We start from the raw sequence: 26,806 nt of genomic DNA on the forward strand, positions 1-26,806 counted from the left end.
CGTAATGCCTCGACAAACGCCTTTACCCTCCCCCTCATCCATCACTCACAGTGCCGGAGGCTCGCCTTCTTCGGCACGTTCAAATGAATGCAATCATCACCCCGTCTCGCCTCTTTCTCTATCGCTATCGATCGGACCCTTCCTGTCCCAACTGCCCCTGTAACTATGCGGACCTTGCCCATTGACTCTTCTATTGCCCAGCTGATTCAGCAGTCGGGTTCCTACCCCCCACCTTCTTTATCCATCACCACCTGGCTCGACTGGCTTGGCGCTGAAGGGGAGGAAGAACAGCGACTTCTGGTCGCCCAGGCGGTCGATATGCTCGGCCTGTAACTTTTGGCCGAATAAACGTCTTCTACTACTACTACTTATAATAAGGTGTCCTGGTTTTTAAGCATGAAATGCTTTTAGCCCCTGTTGTCGGCAGTGTGGTGACGTCACGCAGAGACCGAGAGCCATCATCCGGGCACTGAAATCCAGCCATCCGGGCTCTGAAACGAGAACATCCGGGCACCGTACGAGACTTAACGCGATTTAACGAGACTCTGTAAGCCCTCCTACGCAACCGGCATGCAAGCGCCGGTTGGTCTTCAAAGGAGTCACAAACAATAACTGCTGCCAGTGCCTTCTCAATGTTTATCAAGATATCAGTCGCTGTGCGTTTGATAATGCACGGAATTATAATTTCCGATTTATAATAACGCGTGCAAAAAGCACATAAATGCCACGATACACTTCGTTGTCATACGTGATCTCTTAGGGGCTTCGCGCATCGAATCAAAGCCGCGCAGGCGCACAGGGGCCCGGGGGAGAAGCGCTGCGTTCAAAGGGCAAGGCATCGCGCCGAACGGGTGGTGGCGTTCCTCCCTTCCATTACGGTGTGGTTCGGGTGTCCACCGAGATGGCAGAGAATTACTGCGCCATTTCCTTTCCTCAAAAAACCTTGCGTTCAAATGGCAAGGCATCGCGCTGAACGGGTGGTGGCGTTCCTCCCTTCCTGTACGGTGCGGTTCGGGTGTCCACCGAGATGACATTAGGCCCGTAAACATTTCATGCTTACTCTACTCTCGGTTACGGGAGAGGCAGAGATTTTTTTGATTAGTGAGATGAATTTGAGTGCAGACTGAGCTGGTAGGATTCATCAAGTGAAAGCTTCCCACAACTGGCTTCCCAGCAGACCCGCTAATTAAGCGACGCGCAATAACAATGCTATTTTCAAATTCTGAGATAAAATAACCTTCTGGGGCACCGGTAGAACTTGTATTTTCTTTAGGCTATGCGACACAGGCGGATCAGTTGACAGAACGTCTATTGTAAGGCTGATCCCGCTCCCCCTTTAACATCACCGCCAGCATCATGTCGGAAAGGCTCCGAATATTACGGCTTGCTCGCAGCGGTATTGTGCGACAAAGTTTTAATTCGCCTTCAGCCGCCAACAGAAAAGAATCCTCTGGAAGTCTTCTTATCCGAGTTCCCAGGGATTTGATGTGTTTCCATAAGAATAACAGAGAAAGTGATCACGGATGCAGCCATCTGAAATAGAACAATGCAAGACAAATAAAAAGGAGGCAAGGCATCTTCGCTGTTCTTTTTGATGTGTATTAAACATGGCATGTCAAAACGTCCCTTTCTTTACAGCATTATTTCAATCGAATCACGTGCCCTGCCAAACGGGCGATCGCTGATAACGTGCGCCGAAATATCCACTTATCAAGCCGCAAAAGAAATAGAATTGATGCGTAATATTACTAATTATAGTGTACCTTACAATATGCAAAATAAAGCGATATGTATTGTCTATATTTGCAGCTACGTTAAAACTGCATGATGCTCGCCAAACGCTGCATGCTATGGTTCCTGTCACAGAACCTCACATTCCAAAAGTTCTTTCCTAGGTGGTCGAAATTTCCGGAGCCCTCCACTACGGGGTCTATCATAGCCTGAGTCTCTTTGGGACGTTAAACCCCATAAACCAACCAACCATCTTTCCGTACACATTGGCAAAGTGCAAACGTGGCCGCCAAACCGGGCACATTCCTTACCTTAACAAGGAGGGACATGTTGACTACAAAGAAGTCTCCTCCCCTCAGGGACATATCTTCAGGTTCAATCCAGTCGTGAAGTAGCTTCACCTGGAAAGTAGAAAATTGGCGTCTATGAAATACAACCTACAGCAGCATCGCCACAGGTGGAAACTTGGTAACATAGAAATGATCAGAAACCACTGGTAATTGGATATATTCAGGCTGGCAGAAAAATAAAGAAAAGTACCACAAACTGACCCTAACGAGCTCTAAACTAGGATGTGTCACTGACTTGGTTTCTCTCAAATCCTTGTATATCAAAATCGCTTGCTTACAGCCATGCACAGAGGACAGTCCGCACTGTCGATCGGACCGAAGGTATTAGTCAAAGTGTAAAAAGCACAAGTTTTGAAATCATTCCATGAAACACGAAATTGCCTAGTGTTGATCCTGCCTCCACGGTTCTCCCGACACCACTTATCGGTGAAGTAGCTGCAGCCTTTTGGGAGCTGAGCCCAACTGACTAGTTTCTTGAATCGCAACCAAGGCTTCCCTGTTTAGGTTGATTACGAACATAAAGCAGTGCAGCATATTTTGAGTATCTCTGCCCTTGCTAGGGAAGTCCTGATCATCGAATTTCAAGCGCCCAAAATGATTTATCTCATCGCCCGGGTAAGACGGCTTAGGAGGCTTCACCGTCCCAGCGAATCGGGCTATGGGGGACGCCGTAGTGAAGGGCTCCGAAAATTTAGATCACTTAGGATTCTTTAGCGTGCACTGACCTCAAACAGTACACGGGCCTCAAGAATTTTGTCTTTATCGAAACTGAGTCGAAATGGCCGAAATCTAACCCACGTATTTTGAGTCAGCCGCCGAGCGCCATAATTACTGAGCCACAGCGGCGTGCATTGTCCGGGTGAGATTATGCGCGTAAAATATACTTGCTTTTATTGTACGTCGTTGACGCTCATTGAGTTTCTGAAGTTTACAACTCTGGCCAAAGAATGTTAGATATGCTTACTTTAGCTCTCTGAGTGCAACTTAATGCACGTGGCCAGAGAAGTAAACGTACTGTAGCGTCGAAGCCTTTTAAGTCGCTACTCAACAGGCCAATGCAGTCAACTACTCTCAAAACGAAAAGTTCACATATGTGTTCGGCACTATTCTTATACGTGGCCGACGTGATGAAAGGTTTTGCTCACTTGCCATCGCAAGTAAGGGTCTTCGGTGTTCAGAGCAGCCGCGCACAAATCCTTGATCTCTATAGCCTGAAAGCAATGACAAATTATCTTTGTGAAAATGCATGTAACCACACTTTTTTAACCACTCGCACATTTGACTTCAACTTTTAGTTGTTTTCTGGTTACTTCTGAAAAAAAAAAGCGTCTTTATTAAAATCTGCATAACCCATGAATTTCATCATGAGCCATCCCTTTGCCAGTCACATCACAGTAATCATTTCAGACCTCTTTCTCTCGTTCATAATAATGCCGCACCGATAACGTAGTTCTAATTACATTAAAGAATGTTGTGAATTCCATTCAGTGGATAAAAAATTGGCTGGTTGCAGCCTTCTTATTTCCAACGTACTTCGCGCTCCAGACGGAAATGAAGAGAAAAAAAGAAGCACACCCGTTGACCGTCAACTAAAACTTTACATTAAAAGATAGATATGTGTACCTCGGGCAGAAAAGTACAAAGCTGCTTCATTCGCGAAAGTAATGTCAATCCTGTGAACAGTGCTAAGAGCTTGCTCAAAACTCATATTCCTTCTTCTGTAATGAATGACTGCGCACATGTGACGTTCGCTGCTAATGTTAAAGGCTTTGCAGATCTCACGATCTAACTACATCCTCAACCTACCTGGAACAAGCCTTGCATCGAATTCCTTTCACAGTAATGTCATTAAACAGTGCTTACTACGGGGAAATCACTCCACAGAAAGGCTTATAATCTTATGTTCTAGCACACCTTCATAACTTAAACGACTACGCTGGATTGTGCGTAATTTCGCAATCAGAACAAAGCTGATCGCAAGTTCTGTCAATTTACTTCATGATGGCATGCTTTTTTCTTCGATTCATGCCACATGCCTCCAATTGAATTGCTTTCGTATTGAGATCTCCTTTGTCACAATCACACTTGTGTTCTTCTGCGGCTTCTTTTTTATTGTATTGTCATCATTTCACACAGGATATGCTGTTTTTTTCTATTAGCATGGCTAATTTATACAGATATACCACCGTCGTATGAAGCGTCATCTTGTTGCACCTACTTTATAAGCATTTCACCCGAACTATATATCATAGATTTCCGCACATCTCCTTTTTCTTCTGTATATCGTCTATTTTTGAATTTTTTCCTGTATAATGACAATATTTAATCAAATGCAAACATTCTCTTCCACATTCTACAGAAGTGGATGCCACTGTTCGAAATAAAGAAATTTGAACTGCAGCGCTTGTGTAAACAGATCACATAAGTTTTAATTTCGAAAGCTTCCTATACCACTCACCAGGCGCCTACAATTTGGAATAAAGCCCAGTTACGCAAAACCTAAGCTTACCATTCAAAAACACTGCATTCCTCTAAGCTAAGGCTTTATTTTATTTCATCGTTGACCCAGAGTGCGACCTGACACCATTTAGTCAGAAATATTGCTCATAACAATATACTAATATAGCGCTGTGTATTCTCTCATCCCCCTTCGTACTTGTGCAGGTGCACTGTTTTAGCCTTAATATTCTGATATAACCGCATCAAAATTCCCCACAGGTTTCTATATCCTTGGCGATCGTAATGAGTAAAACATTACCTTGTTCGACAAGGAATGGCTTGCAGAACCCAGCGCAGTAAATTCGTAAGTTACGCAAACGGCGTACAGGATGATGATGGACTGTCCCCGAATTGCTACACCATTCTCAGCAATATCGTATACTGACCAGCAGACAACTACAATCACACAAGCCGCAGTGAAGACCAAAGGCCAGCGCCAGATGTCGTTGATCTCATCTTTCAAATGGCGCACCATGGAAAGGTTGCGTCTAATCTCTTCGATACGTCCAGGGACATCAAACGAGAAACGAAGTCCAGGATACCGGGTGCCGACGCAGGCCCTCAAAGCAATCAGTTGGCTTTCAATGTATTCATTGAGAGCCTGACAAGAGCGTGTCAGGAACACAGTGCAAACGCTGTCGAAGACAAAGTAGAAGAATGTCCCCAAAAGCAGTTTTAAAATAACGTAGGCCTCCATCGCGGCACTCATCCCATCCAAGCTGGACGTATGATACGGTGATAGATCAGAAAGAATCAGTAAGAACCCCACGCAGTAGAGGATGCAGTAAAGGGCTCGCTGGACGTCCAACCAAAAGAACTTATCGGAGCCGGGGCATTTGCAGCTCTTCATTCCTATGTGCCTCTCAAATGCAGCCGCTTGAATGTAGAAGGAGAGAAGCTTAGACGCGCCAAGGGTCATGCAGCAAAGCGTTAAGGCCGTCCTGAAAGTGGAGGTAAAAACAATGCATTAGCAAACTGAGTGAAATAAGACCTATTTCTTCCTTCCAACTGCACAACGTGCCGCATGTGTATACCAACCGAACAACGCTATCTTAGATTCTACGTATACACTCTTGCAAGGGCCAATCCTCACCACCATTCGTGTAAGCCAATAATTTGTAAAGAAAAAGAAGTTGGCTAAAAAGTTCCTTTGCCAATGCCTGAATAGAGCTGCATAGCTTTTTTTTTTACATATACAATGCTGGCAAGGAATGCCGCTGAGAAAAATGGTGCCTGTTGTGGGCGTCGCTCACGCACTGTAGCGTAGCGTAAGTGTCTCCTTGTTATGTTGGCGAGAGAAAGGGCTAGCGAGTTTCTCCTCAGATATGAAAGTCATGTGGGTCGACGCAAGTGCATGGGACAGTTAACTCTGTCACTTTCTCTTACGCATAGGCGATGCAAAGTCAATGTGATTTTTCACAAGTTTCTTTTCAATGTACAGAATGTCGCAGATTGATCCAAGCGCGTAGCAGGCAGGTTCGAAGGAACGTTACATCCACCTTTCCCTCCCATAAAAATTACTTTCTCTCTCTCTCCGCGACTTCTTTCAACAGTTCGGAAGTAAAAGGAATATTTCTATTTTCTCAAAATACAATTATTTCTTAAGCTGTAAGAACCTGACTGACAGATTTTTGCTAAATGAAAAAAAAGTCAGAACTATGCATACGTTTGCGGTATGCCAAAGAAAACTCACCTGATCATTAACAGGATATGCATGATGACTTTCGGAAAGATGCTCAGCTGGTTATCTGAGTCGCCCAACTCATATACTTCGGAAATCAGTGCCGAGGTGTCCACCCAGAGAAGGAAGGCCACACAAGCGCAGCTGTACAAGGTGTACCAGCTCTTCCACACCACCCTGGGAAGTGCTTGGTGATTGCCGCCGAATAAGCCACGAATAAAGAAGCAGCCGCAAAACCAACAGAACCACGCTTGAAGACGGACGCCCCTTGCCATGAGGGAGTGGTATCTCGGAAGCTTCTCTCGTGTGGAGTCAGGAGTCGCTTTAACGGCCATGTGGCTGACCTTCTGCCTCAGACACTTGAAGTTCATAGACGCCCTGTGCGTGGCTGTAAACTAGACCGCAGGATTGGCTGGCTGTTCGTATCCGTAGAGGACACTTGTGAGAAGAGTACGGCTTGGTTTCGAGCCTGGAAGTGTTTCTACAGTCGTAAAAATTTGCATAACTCAAGGAAAAGGGAGATGCGCACTGACATTACTGTATATGAAATCCATGGCAATTGTAGGCGACGCTAGGCACTCTTGATTCTTGAAGACTACTTCGTCAGCTGAAGCCGGATGCCACTTACAAAAACCCTCGAAGCACGGGTAAGTAGTAACGTTTTCGGGGAACAGAACAATCGCAAAAGTGCGCTGTAATTTGCGTCCGCTTAGATGGCACTAACATGGGTGCAAACAAACATCTGTACGCGTCAGCTAGATGACGCTCTACGAATGTCCGAGTGTGCTCCGTGAATTGCCCAACCACAGGAGAAGTGAAGAGTGTCTTGCAGCGAAACACTCAAATCCAACGCTGACTTTTTTCGCGCGTCAAGGATCCCTCTGGGTGTGCATTGTTTGATCACATTTGAAGACCTGTTGTAACAGTGCCTGTCTCTGCCAATATGAACGTGAAGAGACTGCAAGAATTCAATGACAGCCGCAAAGTGAACGCATTTCTTGCACCAGCATAACACTGCTCAACGTTACACCGAAGAAAACTGGGAAGAATGAGCACCAGCTCAGGCGTGCCCTAGCAGCTATTCCTTTTCGAGTAGAATCTAAAATTGGTCGTGATGCGGGCACAGTACCTTTTACTCAGTTATGGGCAGCTTTCCGGGGACTTTAGGCTGCTGGAGGTCAGAAGCATTAAAAATTCATCAGGACGCGGCGACAATGGAATTAAGTGCGGCTAGTAAAAAACAGCATGTTCCTTAACGATCGACAGACTAGATTGGTCGGGGAGACTTCTTTTTGGCTTGAAAGCAATCGGACAAGACTCAAGGCCTGTCATCGCAGGACACCACCAACAATTCTGAGAGCCGTTATATATGTGATTAGGGTGCAGAAAGCGAGCGTTTACTTCAAAATAAATAATTTTGTCATTATTAGAGCCTTGGACTCCTCCGTATAGCCTTCGGTTTGGTTAACTAAAAAAAATGCATGTGAAAGGACGGTCTCTAAATAGCAGGTCCAAGCCAGTGAACTGAACATAAAATAACGCCCTTGCAAATGGGTGTGGTCACTGCCGTTGCCACGCAATGTTTTTAACATGGTCCCTCCATCGATGTGCCTTATCATAAAGCTGCACATCTTCAAGCAAATATAATAGCAAAGTAAAGTAGTGTAATGTCAGAAGGGAAGGTTTCACTCCCCTACTCCAAGCAGAACGAAACTGATGCGTCACCAAGCGCATGTGACGTTCGACGTTCAAAGCGGCGACATTCTTATGCAACTGTTTTCGCATTCAGCTTTTCGTCGTTTTTCAGAAAAGAAGGCGCCTTGAGGTATCCTCTAATTGTTCTAAACTTGCAAGGAGACAGAAAACCTTCCTTCTTAGATGAAGGGCTGCTTTTTTAGAGCAGCTTAACCTTGCTTAATCTCTTTCCAGTATGTAATGGTAGCATGTTTCAAAAAACGCGACTTTTTTCAGAAATAAAGAGTGAAATAGGAATCCTTTCATGCTCCTACAAAATGCCAATCGAGGTGGCAGTTTTTTTCATTTCCTTTTTCCTTAAATGTGTGCATTGAACATAGCAATGTAAGTGTCGCATGTGGTGGCCTGAATACGTTCTTTACACTAAAATATGGTCCCGAAGTTGACTTCCCTAGAATGAATTGGCTTGGTTGGTTTGGTTTATTCGGGTTTAACGTCCCAAAGCGACTGAGGCTATGAGGGACCTCGTAGTGGAGGGCTCCGCAAATTGTGCACTCACATCACACAGTACACGGGCCTATAGAATTGCGCCTCCATTGAAATTCGGCCGCCGTGTCCGGGATCGAACCTGCGTCTTTTGGGTCAGCAGCCGAGCGCTGTAACCACTGAGCCCCCGCGACGGAGCCTAGATTGAATCAACAATCCGTATAAAATGTAGATTTTTCCAGTGAGCAAGAACAAAATCTGTCTGTAATACATTTTATTACAGCAGTAATGACAATGGAACGCTATTTGTTATCTCTATAAGCGACCAACGATAAATATCCTCCCGAATTTTCGTTGTGTCATTTTCAAATGCATTTATTAACCTTAAAAGAACTACAGATTGAGAGGCCACAGTCGCTCCTATCTCAAAATATTTTTTGCGAAGAAAAAAATCAGTTGAACTTACTTTTTTTTTCCTAAAAAAATTAAGGTGAGCATAAAGTATTGTCCGGTTGCTTAAACTCTACTTATATTCTGTCCTCATTTTAAACAGCGGGAGCTAATAACGAAAGGAGAGTGTAATCATGATTTAACAAAAATGGAATTGAAGTAAAATAATGCTTCAACATTTCGATGTTTTATTTCCGCTTCGTCAAACCGCAATCACAAAGGTATCGTCAAGTAAGGCTAGGTTTAGCATACAAATGGTCGATGTGTCCCCTCTGTCTCTAGCAAACGCATATTAAACAAATAAATTAAAGGGCCATCTTCTGAGATTATTCTGCGGCTTGGACATTCTCCTTTTTATCTAATAATATAATACAGTGTCTTCTTCTGTATAATATATAATATGCATGACACTGCAAGCCAGCTGCAAAAAGGAGTTGCAGCTTGACCGCGCCGTAGGTCCCCATACACGAGGCAGAATTACAGCCCCACTGTTTCTTTAAAAAATAAATACAAGCTCTCAAGGGCAATTTCGCCCTCTGACAGTACATGCAACAAGCAGAATTAAGGCGGAATAAGTAAGACGAAACATCACAATTACCGTGTTACTCATCATATAGAAATACGAAACAGGCGTCGCGGTGCCTCAGTGGTCACGGCGCTCGGCTGCTTACCAGAAAGACGCGGGCTCGGTCTCCGCCGTGGTGGTCCAATTTCCATGGAGGTGAAATTGTAGAGGTTCCTGTACTGTGCGATGTCAGTGCACGTTAAAGAACCCCAGGTGGTCGAAATTTCGGAGCCCTTCATTACGGCGTCCCTCATAGCCTGAGATGCTTTGGGACGTTAAACCCCATAAACCAAACCATAGAAATTCGAAAAATACTTGAACAGGAATGAACAAAAGTTTTCGGGTGGCAGGTTCGCAAAAAAAAATTGATTCCAGCGTTACCTCGCCTGGTACTCACTGGAGATTTTTACGACCGAATGAAGCACCCATGTCACCTCATGTTTCCGTAGTGTCCATTCATCTGCTCTGCGTGACAAGGCGGACATTTCGTACGCATGACTGCCCAGTGATTATGGACTTCGTGAAGTAGACTTTTTCCATTTTCAGTGTTGTGTGGATGAGAATTTCTCGTTGTTTTGATTCAGTTTTGGTGAGACGATGGTAGGGGGCGTGTTATGTATGACGGCTTGTATTAAAGATAGATAAATTTACTTGAGTGTGCCTCAAGAGCCAGTTGGTCTAAAACGAGCGCACATTAGGTCACATACAAACTTGTTATGAACGCAAAACGCAACAAAGACAATTGAAAAACGTTCATTTAAGATGACGCATGAAAACCAGTTTTGGCAAATATGTCCATGCTTAAAAATATCGCATTATATGAGCTCTGCAAACGAGTCATTGGACACATGGCATGCATCATAGCATAAAAAGTATCAGAACGCTGGCGGCTTTCGAATGAGGCACACGAAATTGCAGTGATATCGACAATAGTTGAGAGTCAATGAAGCCACGCACAAGGTTTTGCGGAAAGTGCGTGTCACGCATGGGTCGCCTGTCATGAAGAGTATACATGCCGAGGTAAGCTAAGAGGGAATTATAGTCGTAAGAACGGCGGCGACCAATATGTCTGTCATAGAGAAGGGGTATGAGTTTACATTGAACATTTTCAACATTTGCGCATTAGCTAACAGCGAAACTATTCTAAGCTACTGAAGCTCAAGACGCGGTCTCACGAGAGCCCAATAAATCGTGCGCAAACTCTCGCATCAACAGAAATTTTTTTCTGCCCTATAAATAAGCCCAAGCTGTCTCAGTGCTCGCAATACCATTGTAGATATATGTAATCAAAAATCAAGCTTTGAGTACACAATGACGCCAAGGTCTCGTACATGGGCAGCACGAGATATTTGGCCGGCAACAAGTGCGTAATCAAACATGACTGTGTCGCATTTTATAGTTATGGACAAAACGGAACGGTAGTTATGGACAAAACGGAATTCCTAAAATCCTGCAGTGATGACGGCAGGGCGTAGGCGTTAGTATCTAACTTCAGGGAACTATAAAAGGACAACCAAAACCAAAACTGTGGCTCGTGTCTTCAGACCGCCGCGGTTTGACGGACTGCGGCTGTCCGATTGGTCTGCCACAGCCCGACGCGCTCGATTAATAGGTGATGCGCGCTCCCCTTCGTCCAGACCGTCAAGAGCAGAGCAACTGAACGAAACACTAGATATTTATCTAGCGCGATAAGCCACCGCGCGAGAGCGAGTGCGAAGTTATTCACACTCGGGGAACTCTGTGGCTGCAATTGAGCGGCGCGAGATAACAGCGCCGCGGTGCGGCCCCGCATCTGCTCCGTTGCCCAGAGCGGTAAACAATTTACTTTTCCGACCGATAGTACCTCTCCTGGTCCGGTCTTTTAAATGCACTCAACACAGAACGGCAGGCTATCGGTACTACACCCCCGTACTTAACCTGGCCAGAAAACATTCGGCTATGAAAACGGCATACTCGCCCGACATATTAAGAGGCACCTGCGCACGATGTGGTTAAGCACGTTTCCGTCAGGCATACACTGTCTTACTCAAAATTATATGCATTTTCGAAGAGGACTTCCCTTTTTGTTCGGAGCCCTCTCGTGTTTTGATTATAAAGCTTAATTTCCTCTGCCATTTTGGGACGTGGCTAAATCACCATTTGGATCATCAAAGCACCGTAAGGACTATTCTTCTATATAAAGGGAGAAAAACACTACCATCAGTCCACACTTCAGGTTTGGTCACAAGTTCGAACAAATTCTCATTCAGACCGACATGGAAGGAGCAATACGTATCGTACCTCGTTTTCAGCTTTGTACACGTAACAATCTTGTCACCTACTATGTCCACCAAAACGTTCCTATCTGTCTGACGCTGTTCTAGTCGGGTCCGGGCGAGAAAAAAATAGGGTTTGCTTTGCCGCTAATTTTCACGATACTTTAAGCATGGACTTCTTAGCTGTGCCAGAAGTCGCTAGAGGCCGAGATGGCTGGCTCACCGCTTTTGGCTGCCGGGGCAGATGAGTACGTTGGTACTGAGCAGGAGGCTTCGGTGGGGGTGCAGTATTTGTCGCAGCGAGCGTTGTCGTCGCAACAGACGCGTAGATGCGAGATTCCGAAGACGCGGAGGGTGAGCACTCACTGTGATTGGCGGTACGAACCAGAGCAGATGCACTTAGAACATTCAAAGCCTCACGCACGTGCACTTTCTAGGCTTGAAGCTGTCGCACCCCAAACGCCAACGCATCCATTCGACCAGTCATTTTTTGTATCGCCTGAATAACACTCGATGAATTACTGGCGGAAGCTTCGTCTTGAAGATCCAGGGTAGAGGGAAGTGCCTCAAGGGGCGTTACCGCGTCACCGGCTGCACAGATAAGCCCTGTCGACGAAAGATCGCGCCGCTTCAAGCAGTGAACGCATTTGTACTTGCTTGTCCCGGTCCATGTCTGGAATAGTGTCTGTCCGCCCCCGGCAGTTTTCCGCGATAAGCAGTTGAGGCTTTTCGACAGCTGATATTAGGCCTTGAGGTGGGAATAGTTCTGCGCAGTTACCGATGCTCGCTCAGTGCGTCCTGAAGTCTCCAATTCAAGCTGCGTGTACCCCAAATAGCGATCTCATTTGAATAGAGCTCTTGCCGCCAATCCTGGTGTACTATAAAGTAAGGAGGGAGAGTATGAACCATAGCGAGGCCAAAAAACGAGGGAGACAGAACTGGCTTTTCTGATGCTCCTTCGTCAGCGAAAGGGATGGGAATGGAATGCTGCCATGATATTGGCTGTTCTGTTCAGGAGGCGCCTCTAATCAAATTGTAGGTGCGTCGGCCGTATTGGGTTCGCACTATGTTCTGTAATTCCAAGAAAACACAAGTGTAGCGGTGGGGGGGGGGGGGGGGGGCGGAGGGGGATTGAAGACAATTAGGTGGGCAGATAATATTAAGAAGTTTGCGGAGATAGGGTGGCAGGAGCTGGTACAGGGCAGGGTTAATTGAAGTGATACGGGAGAGGCCTTTCTCTTGCAGTCAGCGTAGTGAGGCTGACGATTTTCTCATGATCGTAATGATGAGCTCCTAATATATAACGCCATGCTTTACTTTTTCACAAGTTCGCTTTCTGATCTAGGGTGTGGATGCTCTGTTTACTTCGTGTTATCTTTGTGATCTAGTTCATCTGTGGTTTGTAGAAGGGCCTCCTGTCTGACCAGATTGCTCGCTGATTCTCCACTAACATTACAGCGCCCTTGGCTATTCTCGAGGTGACTTTTCGTATTCAATACACAAATGCATAGGAAGAACATTCGTGCATCTGAACTTCTGGATTATCAGGGTTGGAGGGGAATGAACTAAAAAACGTGTTGACCTGTTAATAAACATGACATCTCAAAAAAAAGGGCGTGGATGCTCTGTTTACTTCGTGTTATCTTTGTGATCTAGTTCATCTGGGGTTTGTAGAAGGGCCTCCTGTCTGACCAGATTGCTCGCTGATTCTCCACTAACATTACAGCGCCCTTGGCTATTCTCGAGGTGACTTTTCGTATTCTATACACGAGTACATAGGAAGAACATTCGTGCATCTGAACTTCTGGATTATCAGGGTGGGAGGGGAATGAACTAAAAAACGTGTTGACCTGTTAATAAACATGACATCTAAAAAAAAATTGTTTCCTGTCTTGAAAATAACAGACAATTGTGCCCAGTCATCACTATACACCACTAGTCAATTTGGATTCCAGGCATAGCATATTCAATGAGAACATCGCGAGTGCACGATATTTCGCCGCCCGCTTTTAAGTTGATGTTCAACTAAACATAATTCCATAAAAATCACCCATAATAAAGTGTCTACTACTGCAAATCTCTACACTTTCAAAAAGAAAGGTTGTAAAAGGTAGCAAGTGCACCAGTTACATATTCCGGGAGGATTTCATTAGTTTTTAGTTTTTACAAAATATTTGCTACCTTACTCAAAGCAGTTAGAATCGGCCACTTCTACCTTTTTACTGCGTAAAGTCACTGTTAGTACCTGGTTAGTAACGATTCTTTTAATCCTAAAAACTAGTCGTCGATGATAATTCACAAAACGTTTGTGTGATTAAAGAGGTTTTCTAATCAAACATTTCTGTCTTGCCGCCACGGTGGCTCAGTGGTGATGGCGCTCGGCTGCTGACCCCAAAAGACGAGGGTTCGATCCCGGCCGCGACGATCGAATTCCGATGGAGGCAAAATTCTAGAGGCCCGTGTACTGTGTGATGTCAGCGGTCGAAATTTCCGGATGGCTTCACTACGGTGTCCCTTATACCCTGAGTCGCTTTGGGACGATAAACACCCATAACTCATAAACATTTCTATCTCCTCGTGTGGTTAGACAGGATAAGCCGTTTACACAATCGCAACTCTGTAATTAAGGCACGTGTCTTAGCTGAACCGGTAGGAGCCGCTTTCTCGGAACTAAAAGTCAGATTTACGGCCATACCTCTGTAATACAGAAAATGATTTCCCCTTTCAGCCGCAGTTTGCGTGTCTAGAGTATGTGACCCTTTCTAATTTTTGGTTTTGTAGCATCCTGAACCTTAGGGTATGAGCCCAGTAGGGTTGTTTGATGCCATCGCCTCACATTATTTGTGCTCGTAATGCCCCATAGGTCCAAGCCTAAGTGTGTGATTTACAGCCAGCACATTCTGGCAGGTTCTTGATGGCAGATTCTTGGTATCGGGCACTGATCACATTGGACGTATTGCTTTGTTATTCTTTCAGAGTATACAAATTTAACGAGCCACTCTAACACATCGCACACTAAGCCTAGCAACATAGGCTCAAACGGTCGGTACTGATTTTATTAGTAAATGATATTACTTTTTATTTGTGTCTATATTACTCTTGAGCATATTCTTGAAATGGTAACTTTCTTTCGTATGTGTACTTTTATTGCATATAACTACTAAATAGAGAGTGCTCTGTACGAAAATAACAGGTCAATACAGAGTGAATTCTCCGACTCGCTTCTTAAGAGTGTACGCCATCAACATCCTCGCCTATCGAGCAAGGATGCATATTTTACAGGCCACCCACAGTGCCCAAGTGGCGCTGCATTTTGGTAAACTGCTAGTTTTCCTGGATGCAGCGTTCCGTTTTATATAATATTATTGCATTTTTATTTTATTTTCTTCCAATTACTTTTTTTGCTAAGCTCCAACGAGGCACCCTCTTCACCATGCGTATACAAACTGCTGCCGTCAGCCATTTTCGATGTCCAAAACGCGAGACCACAGTCTCAATTATTACACACGTTAGGCTGATAAAATTGCTTGTTTACGTGCTCTCGACGGAGCCCAGCTGCCTCACGCACGCTACATGGGGCTTCAACGGAGCGCGGAAGTTCATGCCCATAAGCGCCGCCAGGTGGCATGAAAAAGCAGTGCGTATGAGGCAAAAAATGCTTGCTCCACTCACTAGCCTACATGTTAGCGGTGTAAAGTATTTTTCTGGAGCAGGGGAATCGTTGGTCAAAGTGCGCCAAACCTAAGTGTGCTAGTCACCTCGCATCAGTGCGCTAGCCGCTCGGTTAGCACGCTGGGATAGATATGGCAAACTACTGCGTAGGTTGCCTGTACCGTCACGACACGAACAGAACAGGGGGAGATAAAGATGCCTACCGTCTCCCGCACTGTGAACTCTTGCACCACATACACCCGCCATTCTTGCACCCCTCTGACATTGGAACCGCAGGATGTCTCAGAAGACCAGTAGTTCTTTTGAGCTCCGTTACGCGGTCTTCCCGGTGAATTTGAAACTGCTGAAACATGTTCGTCGCACAGCAAGATTGCGTAATCTATTCATAAGCTCTGCAGCAGTACCCACGACTCTAGCACATGCCTCGATTCGCGGCCGTGCATAAAATACGCGCAATTTCAAGTATGTTGCAAGAGTCATTTTGGCGCATACATTACTTTCCGTCGTTCCAACTTCTTTTAGATCTGTTCCTGTCCAATAAATCTAATAAATAGCAACCACAACTTCTGTGCTATGCAAGGGCGCTCTAATTTCCTTCCAAACCGCCTTCTCTTCAAAGCTATCTTACTTGGCGGGCAGGTATCCGGGCACCGGCGTTTCGGACGCGGGCAGCTGTGTCCTTGTATGACGGCTTCCGTGGCTTGAAAGACAGCTAGAACGGCTGAGAACTGCACCCAATATGGCGCTTCAGGGGTTCACGGAACGTGTGTGTGATATGCGTAACATGTTGTTGACATGCACATTGATGACTTCTGTTCTTCTGTGCTCAGGTGCTTCGTCAGTGAGAAAGGGCTTTTATCTCGAATTTGATTTTCATGAATGGACAACGTACTATAATTATATTAAGTCGTTCCTCGTCTTTCTTAGTGACACCCATCGGTTCTCCTTCCCCTAAGGCCCTTCGACGTCGCCTTAACATTTCTGAATCTTTCCTTAGTGGTCCACGTGCCGAATGAAAAGCAAAAAACTACAGAAATCTGTGTTCCTGCAAATGGAACACGCAACTTTCGCTTGAATGTCATATAGATAAAAGTGTGATGAGATATATGAGAGTAAGAAGTACTAACATAAGTTTCACTTTTCATGCTCAATTAATCTTCTATAATGCCCGTAAACACTCTTCAACAGCTGCTTTTAAGAATGTCTTTACCGAAGCGACGCTTCTGTAAAGTTACTTAATGTGCTTATTGTTTTAGCCAAGTAAGTGTGAGTTTCAAATAACCCCATTGTTTAATGTACTTATTGTTTTAACAGAGTAAGTTTGAGTTTCACAGGCGCCCTTTTTCAACACATGTACTGGGTTGATTCATAATTTTTTTTTGTTTCTCATGAGCAGTGGTGTCTGTGCGTCGCGCAGTCACGGATATTTTCAGTATTATGAACTTTGTTGTCTCTTTATTTGCTGCATTCTATGTATGTTTGGCTTACTTTTTTTTCTAGACGTGAGTAGATGTTGAATTATGTATCTTATATGTATACATCTCTTTCCTCCGCGTACAATTCTTAAGAGGTCCCGTACCCACTCTGATGCAAGGAAACACCTTTTGTGTGGGACCTTCTAGTCTCTTGCACAAGACAACTAAGAACGCATGAGTAAAAGCCTGGCGCATTGCATTCCCCAGAAGAAAATCCGACGCACTCTATGTTTTTGTAGGGTTTTGCATTAAAAGTAATTGAAGCACCTCTCCTTGAACAGACGACTTTTAGGGGCCCCATGTCGCAGAAAATCTGGCGTTAGCGTCGTTCGCCGCGAAAGATGAATCCACGGATAGTCTCTAGAGAAGCAAACTAGGGGCCCGTTGGTCAACTAGGTCACGTGACCTTGGGAAAATTCCGCTTTCATCTAAAGGCAGCATTCAGTGATTAAATTGACACTTTTGGCTTGTTAACGTGAGGCAGCGTAGGGATAGAGTGTAAGAGAGACCGAATGCTGTGTCCTGTCTTTTCCCTGCTATGTCTCTTCGCCATTACTAAAGTACGGACTATGCATGACGTGACATGTTAAGGCCGCTCTGAATGTTTATGACTCTCAATGGTCAGTAAAAGTTGTGCTTTCTATTTCGTTAATAAAGAAACCAAAGATTAAAGAACCAAACCACCTGCGCCAATAGCGCAAGAGAAAGGCCGGAATCTGCTGCCGCTGTTCTGTATGTCGTTGAACGTGGTAATGTCAAGCAGATAAACTTGGACATCCTTCAGTTGGGAAAAGAAAATCCTATCTAGTAGCGCCTTCGATATTAATGACATGCGGATCGATGCCAGGACACAGTTCTGCTGTTGATGTCATATTTTCCCCGTCGGGGTGAGAATGGGAGGCAAAGGACATTTTTCACGAGGCTCCTTTCGGTGCAGGCTAACTTTAAAGGTTTTGCTCGTTACTTGGCACGAAGATTAGCGGGAAGGTGGAATAAGCAACTAGTTTTAATATGGCACTGTTATTTACATTCACTCAAATAAGAAAAAGAACTTCAGCTACGGAAACCAGGCTGGCCACATTTCACTACCCAAGCAGCCCAGCCAATTGGCCCAATACATGCAATGTATTGGCAAAGGCCCGTCTTACAATGAACCAGACAAAAACCATCCGTTTCCAATATTGGTCCCATTGCCTGTACTGCTTGGGTAACCTTTCCTTACTTTTGCCAAACTAAAAGCATTAAAAGAGAGTGCCTGTGTTCCGTGAATGAACACTCACCTGATAAATAGTAGGATGTGCATGATGATTTCGAGATCGCTGTTCAGCTGTTTAACGCCACCTGCTTTGGCAGTGAGAGCCACAATGTCTACCCATAGTAGGAAGGGCACACAAGCGCAGCTGTACAGGGTGTACCAGCTCAGCCACACCACCTTGGGAACCTTCTCGTCGTTTCCGCTAAATAAGCAACGAATAAAGAAGCAGCCACTGAGGCGAGAGAGGCAACCTTGAAGACGGAATCCCCTTGCCATCAGAGAGCGGCAGCTCGGAGGCTTGCGTCGGGTGGCGACACCAGTCGTTTTAATGCCCATGCGGGAGAACTTCCGTTTCAAGCACTTGTTGTTCACAGACTCCCTGTGCATCGCTGTTAGTGAGACGCTGGACTCGGTCTCTATTGATCACTGTATAGGATAGTTGTACGAAGGGGGCAACCTGATAACGACACTGCAAACGACGAGTGTCTGCACTGGCCTGAGGATTTGTGTAAGCCGAGAAAAACTGAAACACGCAACCCGACAGTAACACATGTAATCCACGACAATAGTGGGTACTGCTATGCAGTCTCGAACGCGGACTTCGTCAGCCTGAGGAAGTAAGCGGTTACCTAGGTCCTAAAAATCCGGGTTAGTGCTTGCGTTCACCGCTATCACTGCCCCATAGTAAGCAGCACTGTAACTTTACTTCGTTTAGCCGACACGCTCATGGAGGAAAATGGCCAACTGGACACGTCAGCTGAATAATGATCAACGAGAGTTCCCTGTTAATTGCGAAAAGACGATAGATTCGGAACGCCTGTAAGCGCCAAACATTCAAATGTAGTAGTGATAACTTGCACACGTTCGAGAACCGTTTGAGTGTCAGTTGATCACATTTGCAGACTTCATAGCAGCGCTTCTCGTGGTTCCTTTCGAAGAGAAGAGACTGTCTGACTTTCAAAGTCAGTCGCCATTAGTCCGCTTTCCTTCCCTCATCTAATGATGCCGTATGTGATAGCTATATAAACTTGGCAGAAGGATAGTATTTTCTTGAAAGGACAACAGCTATTTGCGTTTAAAAAGTGCTCAAATTTGAGAGTGGTGTCAGCGCAATGTTTTTTAGTTCATTGCGGATGACTTTTTGGATAACTTTCACAACATGACGTCACTAATGTTGGACATTCTTCTGTGCAAAAGTATTACCTCTCAAGCTATTGATTTTCTGAAGGAGGAGGAAATGACATGAAGCTACCGCAAGTAAAGGCTCCAATCATCCTTAATATTTCATAGATAGAATGGCTGGACGAAATTTTCTGGTTTCAACATAATAGGCCATACTCGTTTTCCTGTGATCACATTACATCATCAGCTATTCTCAGTACGAATATCTATGTGATTAAAGGTCCAAGAGTGCTCCGGCATACCGAAATCAATAACAACATCGACATTACTTTTCTTGTGTATTCTTCGTTTGTTTTTATGTTTCTTTCAATTAAAAATCCTGAGAAATCGCCTTTGAGACAACAGTTTTGCTGCAGTAAACTAAATGAAAACTTCTGTCTGGATGGATGTTTGCATTTCTGGTTCCACAGATGTAAGTTAAAAAGGGTTTTTTTTTATCTTGAACTTTTATCCCTATGCCGCACGACATTAATCTGAGCACCTGAGGCACAACGAGGCCCCCCAGAAATCCACATTACCAGGAATGGAAGATTTCATCTGCTGCCTCGAAAGGGGGAAAGTAATACTATGAAAATACTCCATAACGAAACGGTTCATGACGAAATGATTCGCATAACGAAGGAATACCTATTCCTCTTCTCAGCTGACATAGAAGAACCAATTTTTGATATCTCCTGTTTACGAACCAAGTTTTGTTAGAAAGGTATGCAGCAAACTCCAAGGTCAACCAGGGGTCATTTCGCGTTGGGCGTGTTGGCTGCTACGGCAACTACGCTGTCTGACAGGCGGATTTAAATATTCGCTTCGCAGTTATTCGAACAAGATTACTATTCGTCACGATTTCGTTTCGAACCTAAAACCCACTATTCGCACATGCCCAGTAATGCCCTTTAGGAATGTAAGATTAGAATGAATGAGGATGATAATTAAATCTAACCTGGAGAGGATCCATGACCGGTCGAGTTTGGCTTTGCCAGTCTTGACTGTCGGCCCTCTATGGCACGAAGCCCCGGGAAGAGGCGGAAGAAATAACTACTTATGCGCAATAAACCCCCCTGCTCACTATTTGTCCACAGTTCACTATGAGCATCGAAAGCGTCGGGCATCTTACAGGCGTGGAATTATGTTGGTTGTGTGGCCAACATTACGGTTTAATTGCAAATAAACTTTTTAATAACAAAGGAACACAGCCAGCAGAGACGTTTTTCAACAAAGCATACGTACTAAATTTTCACGCGCTCTCTAGCTTCTGATCTGATCTTGTAACTTGCTTGGTTATTGAAATCCTCTTAAGAAACTTATATAGCATCTAATTCTACCAGTAATCTCTGGCAATATGAAGTTTCAACGTTTTATTACATTTCCTGTATTCAAGGCAAAACGCGTGAACTAAACCGCAAACGTGAATATTTAGATAAATGATTTAAATTCTTTATTCGTCACCCCTTTTTTGTGCACCACTTCAACACTGTGATTTCTCATCACGTTCATGTTAACATTTTATCTGTTTCAAAATCACCATATCAAATACAGAGCGCTGTAACTGCTTCCATCTTTACAGAAGCTCAGAACAATATGCAGGGATGATATCTTTATTCTTGTTTTATTTTTCTTTCTATAAACTAAAGTTGTGATGAACTGAAGATGTTTCGTTCAGCTGTGACTTGACGATTCTTTGGTTGGTCTGTACGAGGATAACGGTGTAGGTGATTACCGTCCCGGCCATCTGCAATAAATACGGCACAGAAAACGACCTTCGTTTGATTCACTTCATTGAGCATTTGTTACTTCTTCCTCCATACTGGAAAAACAGAAAAATCTTTTTAAACGAATCGAGGCAAAATATTTCCTATTGTGTGCTCCCAAGCCCAATTTCACACTGACTATTACGACACAAATGTGATAGCGCTTAAATGAGAACTTTGAATAAAGGTAAGAAAAACGACGAAAAAAGACGAGACAGACGCTGTCTCTTGCCACCAATCGCATCTCGCCGAATCACTAAGACCGTACGGTCGCTCTCACGAAGCGTGAAGCTTTTCGTGCAATCTTGTGTGGAAAGCACCAAAGCATGTTCCTTTCTATGTGCACCGTTCGTCTCAGGAAGCATAAATTGACAGTACGGCTTTAGTTTTAAGTGAGAATTGTTGGTTTGAATAACAGGCGGCCTCGTAAGTCAAAATTTCTGAAAGACGTTAAAAGTTTCGAAACTCTCAAAAAGCGAAATCACTTCATGTCTGTTCAAATATCAAATTTTCAAATCGAAAATGCAAGCAAGAGTGTGTTAATATTAACCTAGAATAATAAATTACTATTTCGCACACATGTAAACCCACCCAGAGGAATATGGCGGGGAGATTTGCATGTTAATTTGAAAAAAAAATTGGAGGCTTATCAAGGTTAAGCTCAGTGGATGCGAAGCATGTCCTTAGCGTTTGGAGCCATTTTGACCGCATACACGCCCGGCGCAAAGACGCTGGCGCGGTTGCGGGCACAGAGACTGACGCGACGGCGGGCGCGCGCCGCCTCATCCCTGGCGTGACGTCACATATCACGTGATGCAGCGATGGTGGCGCCGCCGCCGCGTCGCGCGCGACGGCGCGAACCGAAGCGTGGAGGCCTCCGCCGGGCGACGTCCGACGGCGCGATATGAGGCCCCATCTGCAGCCGGTGTGACGTCATCACGTGACGCCACATCATGTGATCTCACTTGAAGGTCAATGGTGGCCACCGCCAGGAGGCGACCGACGGCGCGATATGAGGCCCCATCTGCAGCCGGTGTGACGTCATCACGTGACGCCATGTCACGTGACCTACTTGAAGGTCACTTGAAGGTCAATGGTGGCCACCGCCGGGCATCGTGCGAAGGCCCGAAACCTACGTTAATATGCTTCGCATAATATACTGCTGCTATTCAAGAAACTGTGCTGGTGTTCACGCTTCCTTACTATCTCCAACTTCCACATCTTGAGTGCAGCAACACAAGAAATATTATACCTAGAGGGCGCTTTTTCATTGAATTGTTTAGAAGAAGCTCTTCTTTGCACTCCTAATCAAAAAAGGCTATTTATGTCTCAAATAACCTACACAAACAGAAACAGTTAGATAAGTAATACCAGTAAATGTAAAATATTTATCACTGGCAAAACTGTACAGTACGACAAAGGAGAGTATTATGTTTCGGAAAGAATGAATCCAAGCGGCTGGTAACAACGTGCAACTAGGCTATATTTTTAATGGCACCGCACTGATAAATACGCTATTAAAATGAAAATAACATTATGGCGTAACAATTAAACGAAGTAGATCGTTCATTGAAAAGCGTCACATATTACGAAACGGCTTTTGATCACCGCTAAGAATCTTTGTATTTAGCCTTAAAGGCACTAACGAGCAAAACATTACTGTCCGCCTCCCTCAGCCTTGCTCCGGAGGTTAACTTCAATATTATAGCTGTCTGACTCGCTCACACTGCAGATATGCTGCAAGATACCTCACCGAAACCAGCAGATACAAGTTGAGGTGGAAGAAGTTCCCTCCCTTGAGGCACATGTCTTCGGGCTGAATGGAGCCTTGAAGGGTTTCCATCTGTGTAAAGCGCAACGTGTTTGTAACAGAGAGCCTTTGTAACAGAAAGCTTACTTCAAGCATAAGTCATATATAAATGATTTTTGGCCCGCGTTACGAATCCGAGGTTCTGTTCAAGATAAATTGGTACCGAGTTTTTGATATCATGATTTCACTTACTTGTCGCAAAAAGTGCGTATCGTCGATCCCACTAACTCCTCTACAGAACTTCTTGATATCCTTCGCCTGAAAATATCGAGAATTTTTTTAAGTTCGCAGCAACTCACACTTCTCTGAGAAGTTTTTTTTTAGATGCCAGACTTTGCAACTGTACAGAAACTGGTAGTGTAGCTTTTTTTGCACAACCACCCATACATGAACATTTATGCAATTATATCAATTCTTCTCATTTTTGGGGCGTGTTCAGGCGGAAATAAATTAGTTTACTCTATTTCCATAATACTTGTAGGCATTTACGGGCTCATTCACTCGTGATTGCTAATCTCAAGTGCCCAATTTGTTGTGAATCCCGTCGGCAAAGCTCGTCTCAATTTCCCCGTAACAAGCGAAGCGATCGAAGGATTCGCAGCACAATGTTCTCAATTTTATTTAAGTGTTTGTCGTAAACCATTGTACGGTTATTTTACTTAAGAAAACGTTATTCTTGTAAAAGTATTGCATTACCACTACTCATTAGCTGCACTGTATTATTGCCCTCCATTTTCCTTTATATTTCACACTTTATTTCATTTTTCGCAATCACTTGTGAATTCTGCGCGTTTAATATATCGCCGGTATTAACCCTTTGAGGGTCGAATTATTTTGAAGAAAACTTTCCCAGGTGGTCAAATTACTTTATTGCGGATCTTGAATCTACAAAATGTGTATAATCGAGAATAAATAGTAAAAAAAAAATTAGGAACAGTACTTTGGTGACAGCACAACTGGAAAATGTTCAATAGAATAGAATAGCAACGGTGATAAGCAAGCTAAGAGCAGCGCCAATAAAGATAGAAATCAACTACGGCAGCCCCTGCAAGATAGTGCTGACAAAAAGAAAACTCAAATTTCGCGCGACTCCGTTGCGAAAACGCGGCGAAACCAAAACTACAAAAGGGGTGTTGCCGCAGTCTGTGCCGCCGTGCTAAAGCCAGACATAAGTTCTGCTTATCTCCGTAAGAAGGCAGCACAAAATTCAAACACTTCTTGTAAGTCCTAAGAGGTGGCAGCACCCCCAGTGAGCACGCATTGTTCTTTTGGCGCAAAATTTCAAACGGAAGATCGAAACCGTACCCGTACGGCAAAGGCCTTGCGGGACAGAAAACCGCCGCCGTACATATACGGCAAGAACCTTCAAAGGGATAAGATTAACTCGTCATCATTACTATTTCTCTACTGAATACACTTGATTTAGCTACCTAGAGTTTATGATAACAGGCTCGTCTTTACTACTTCATAGGTTTCAATCTGCTCCCTGCTCCTGCACTAAAATCACCTCACCGTATCTAGAAATAAAATTACAAACATAATCGCCTTTCGGTGCTAACGCTATGGAGTGCAGAACAGTCCCTATTCTTTACAAAATTTTGTTCAACACATTTGCAGCGATGCCATTGCATGAGTTTTTTGGCTGCATATTGAATTTCCCAGTGTAATGGGTTTTCTCTTCGGCCCCAACTCACCGCATTTTTCAGCGACTGGCTGGCCGAAGCAAGCTTGACAAAGCAGAACAAAAGCCACATCGTGTACACTATGTGACTGGACTGCTCCGTTATCGGGATCCCTTCCCGGCATATCTCGTACACGCCACCACACACAACCAACAGGAGGCAGAAGGAGGAATAGGTGAGAGGCAAGCCCCATGTGTCGTTGATCTCCTCTTTCAGCCACCGTATACAGGCCACATTCAACCTCACCCTTTCAACGCATCTACCTGCGCCGGGCCACTGCAAATGTCGATCATCTGGCAAGGTGAAGCAGGTTTTCAGTATACGCAGTTGCCTTCTCAAGTACTCTTCAAGGACTTCACAGGCGCACCTCAAGGTGACTATGCAGGCACTATCATAAACGAAGTAGAAAATTACGGTAATTAGTATCCTCAACCAGTAGTAAGCCTGTTTCAAGAAGCTTTCTTGCTCACTGGACTGATTGTACGGAGGGAGCTTGGTCAAGCTCAATGTGTAAGCCACGCAGTAGGCAACACCCAGGCTGGCTTCTCGCACGCCAGACCAGAAGAACCGGTTGTAGGCGGTGTAGTCGAAATATGTCCTTCCTATGCGCCTCTCGAAGGCTGTTGCTCGTAAGTAGGAGGCGAGAAGCTTAGAAGACTTGAAGGATGCGTAAAGGAAAGTGATGACCATCCTGAGAACAGACGTGACAGTGTTCCGTTAGTGGGTATGATTACTAGACGCAAAATTCATACCGCATTCCAAACAATCTCTACTGCATTATGCATAAAAGAATCGCCGATGGTTCAGAAGTTATCAAGAGAACTATAATTACCGTTCCGCCAACGGAAGAGGAAGAACACCTTTCAGTCGCCTCTATTCTTTGTCCCTTCTAAGTCAATTCTTAATCTTCACACTTCAAAAGATATGTGTTGCACACAATTTTCCGGCAACAAGCTAAGCAATAAATATCAGCAATATGTCTACTGTGTGACTACCGGTAAAAGCGATTTCGCAGTGCCAACATACGGTTTCGTCGAAGCATATATCGGGCAAAATATGGCTTCTTGATAGGCAGAGAGCGTAATTCTAAAACATTAAGTAGTTCTTTACCTCTGCGGCATTTGCGCATTTCAGTGTCGGCAAGGGTAAGTGTCGTGTCCGGTCGCTGTGTTGAATGCAGCGAAAGACGCACACGGTACTTTAAGACTTCGTTTATTTAAAGCCGATGAGGGTGCGACCAGCGTCGACCGAGGCAGGAGCCGAACTGGCCGCCCGAAGAAAGGAGGGAGCGGAGAAGCGTCCACGGGAGGGAGTGGCTTCCCAAAACAGGAGGAGGATGCGGGGGCGCACGGGGGCGCACCATGGGGGGGGGGGCATCTGGCGACAGCGTGCGACGAAGGGCAAGTGGTCGTTAGGAGGAGGATGCGAGTGGTCGTTAGGAGGAGGATGCGAGTGGTCGTTAGGAGGAGTGCGGGGGCGCACACACACAAAAGCAATAAGGGGACACAACACTTCCTTCCCCCTTAGAAAGTTACCTGGTATCGTGCAGGGGGTCGGCGCTCACGCGTGGAGGAGCGCTGGCTTTGTGCGCTCGGGGGAGAAACACTTGTAGGCTGGCTGTTGTTCGCTGTGTCTCCTAGGTCTGTCCTGGGCGAAGTCTCTTCTTCCGGGAAGAGGTGCCAGGCTATGTGGGAAGATGGTGCACGTGTTCTCTCCGCTGGCGGACAGCTCTCAGACGGCGTCGTAAATCTACGCAGCTGGTTGAGATGTCGGCGTGCTACTGTGCCATGTATGTTGACGAGCCAAGAGCGCAGGCCTATGCGTCTGACAATTGTAGCTTCCTCCCAGCGTGGCTTTTTCAGAAACTGTCGGGCGAGGACGCGCTGCCCCTCATTAAGCGTGCCGCAGCGCGGAATTGCTTTTTCTTCCCGGAACGTCTCTGCCTTTGGCTCGGGGAGGATGGCTGTGAGCTGGGTTCGCATTTCACGCTCGAACATCATTTTCGAGGGGGTCTCGCCTGTTGTGCTCTGAACCGTCGTGTGCTGCTTGAAGAGAAAGCGCGCAAGGCGGCGCTGCAGCGAGCCTGTCTGATCTCTTTCAAGGGCGCGTTTTAGCTCGGCTACGTAGCGCTCGGCTTGTCCGTTTGTCGCTGGGTGGTAGGGGGCCGATGTAACTGATGAGATCCCGTTGTCGCGATAAAACTTGAGGATCTCCGCAGACACAAACGGTGTTCCGTTGTCCGACACTACCTTGCGCGGCAGGCCGAACGTTGC

The 26,806-nt window shown here is 45.1% G+C and overlaps 1 long non-coding RNA gene across 1 annotated transcript; it reads right to left on the bottom strand.

Moving 5' to 3' along the window:
• Positions 1 to 1,397: 1,397 nt before the first annotated feature.
• Positions 1,398 to 18,261, bottom strand: LOC149329879 (uncharacterized). Its single transcript, XR_016285583.1, has 3 exons — positions 18,140 to 18,261; positions 2,043 to 2,132; positions 1,398 to 1,533 (listed from the first exon to the last, which is right to left on the bottom strand). It is a non-coding gene; the product is annotated as an uncharacterized LOC149329879 (long non-coding RNA).
• Between the last annotated feature and the right edge of the window lie 8,545 nt (positions 18,262 to 26,806).

Source organism: Amblyomma mixtum, chromosome 9 (genome assembly GCF_055824585.1).
Source record: "Amblyomma mixtum isolate Tamu chromosome 9, ASM5582458v1, whole genome shotgun sequence".
Classification (NCBI taxonomy): Eukaryota; Metazoa; Arthropoda; class Arachnida; order Ixodida; family Ixodidae; genus Amblyomma; species Amblyomma mixtum.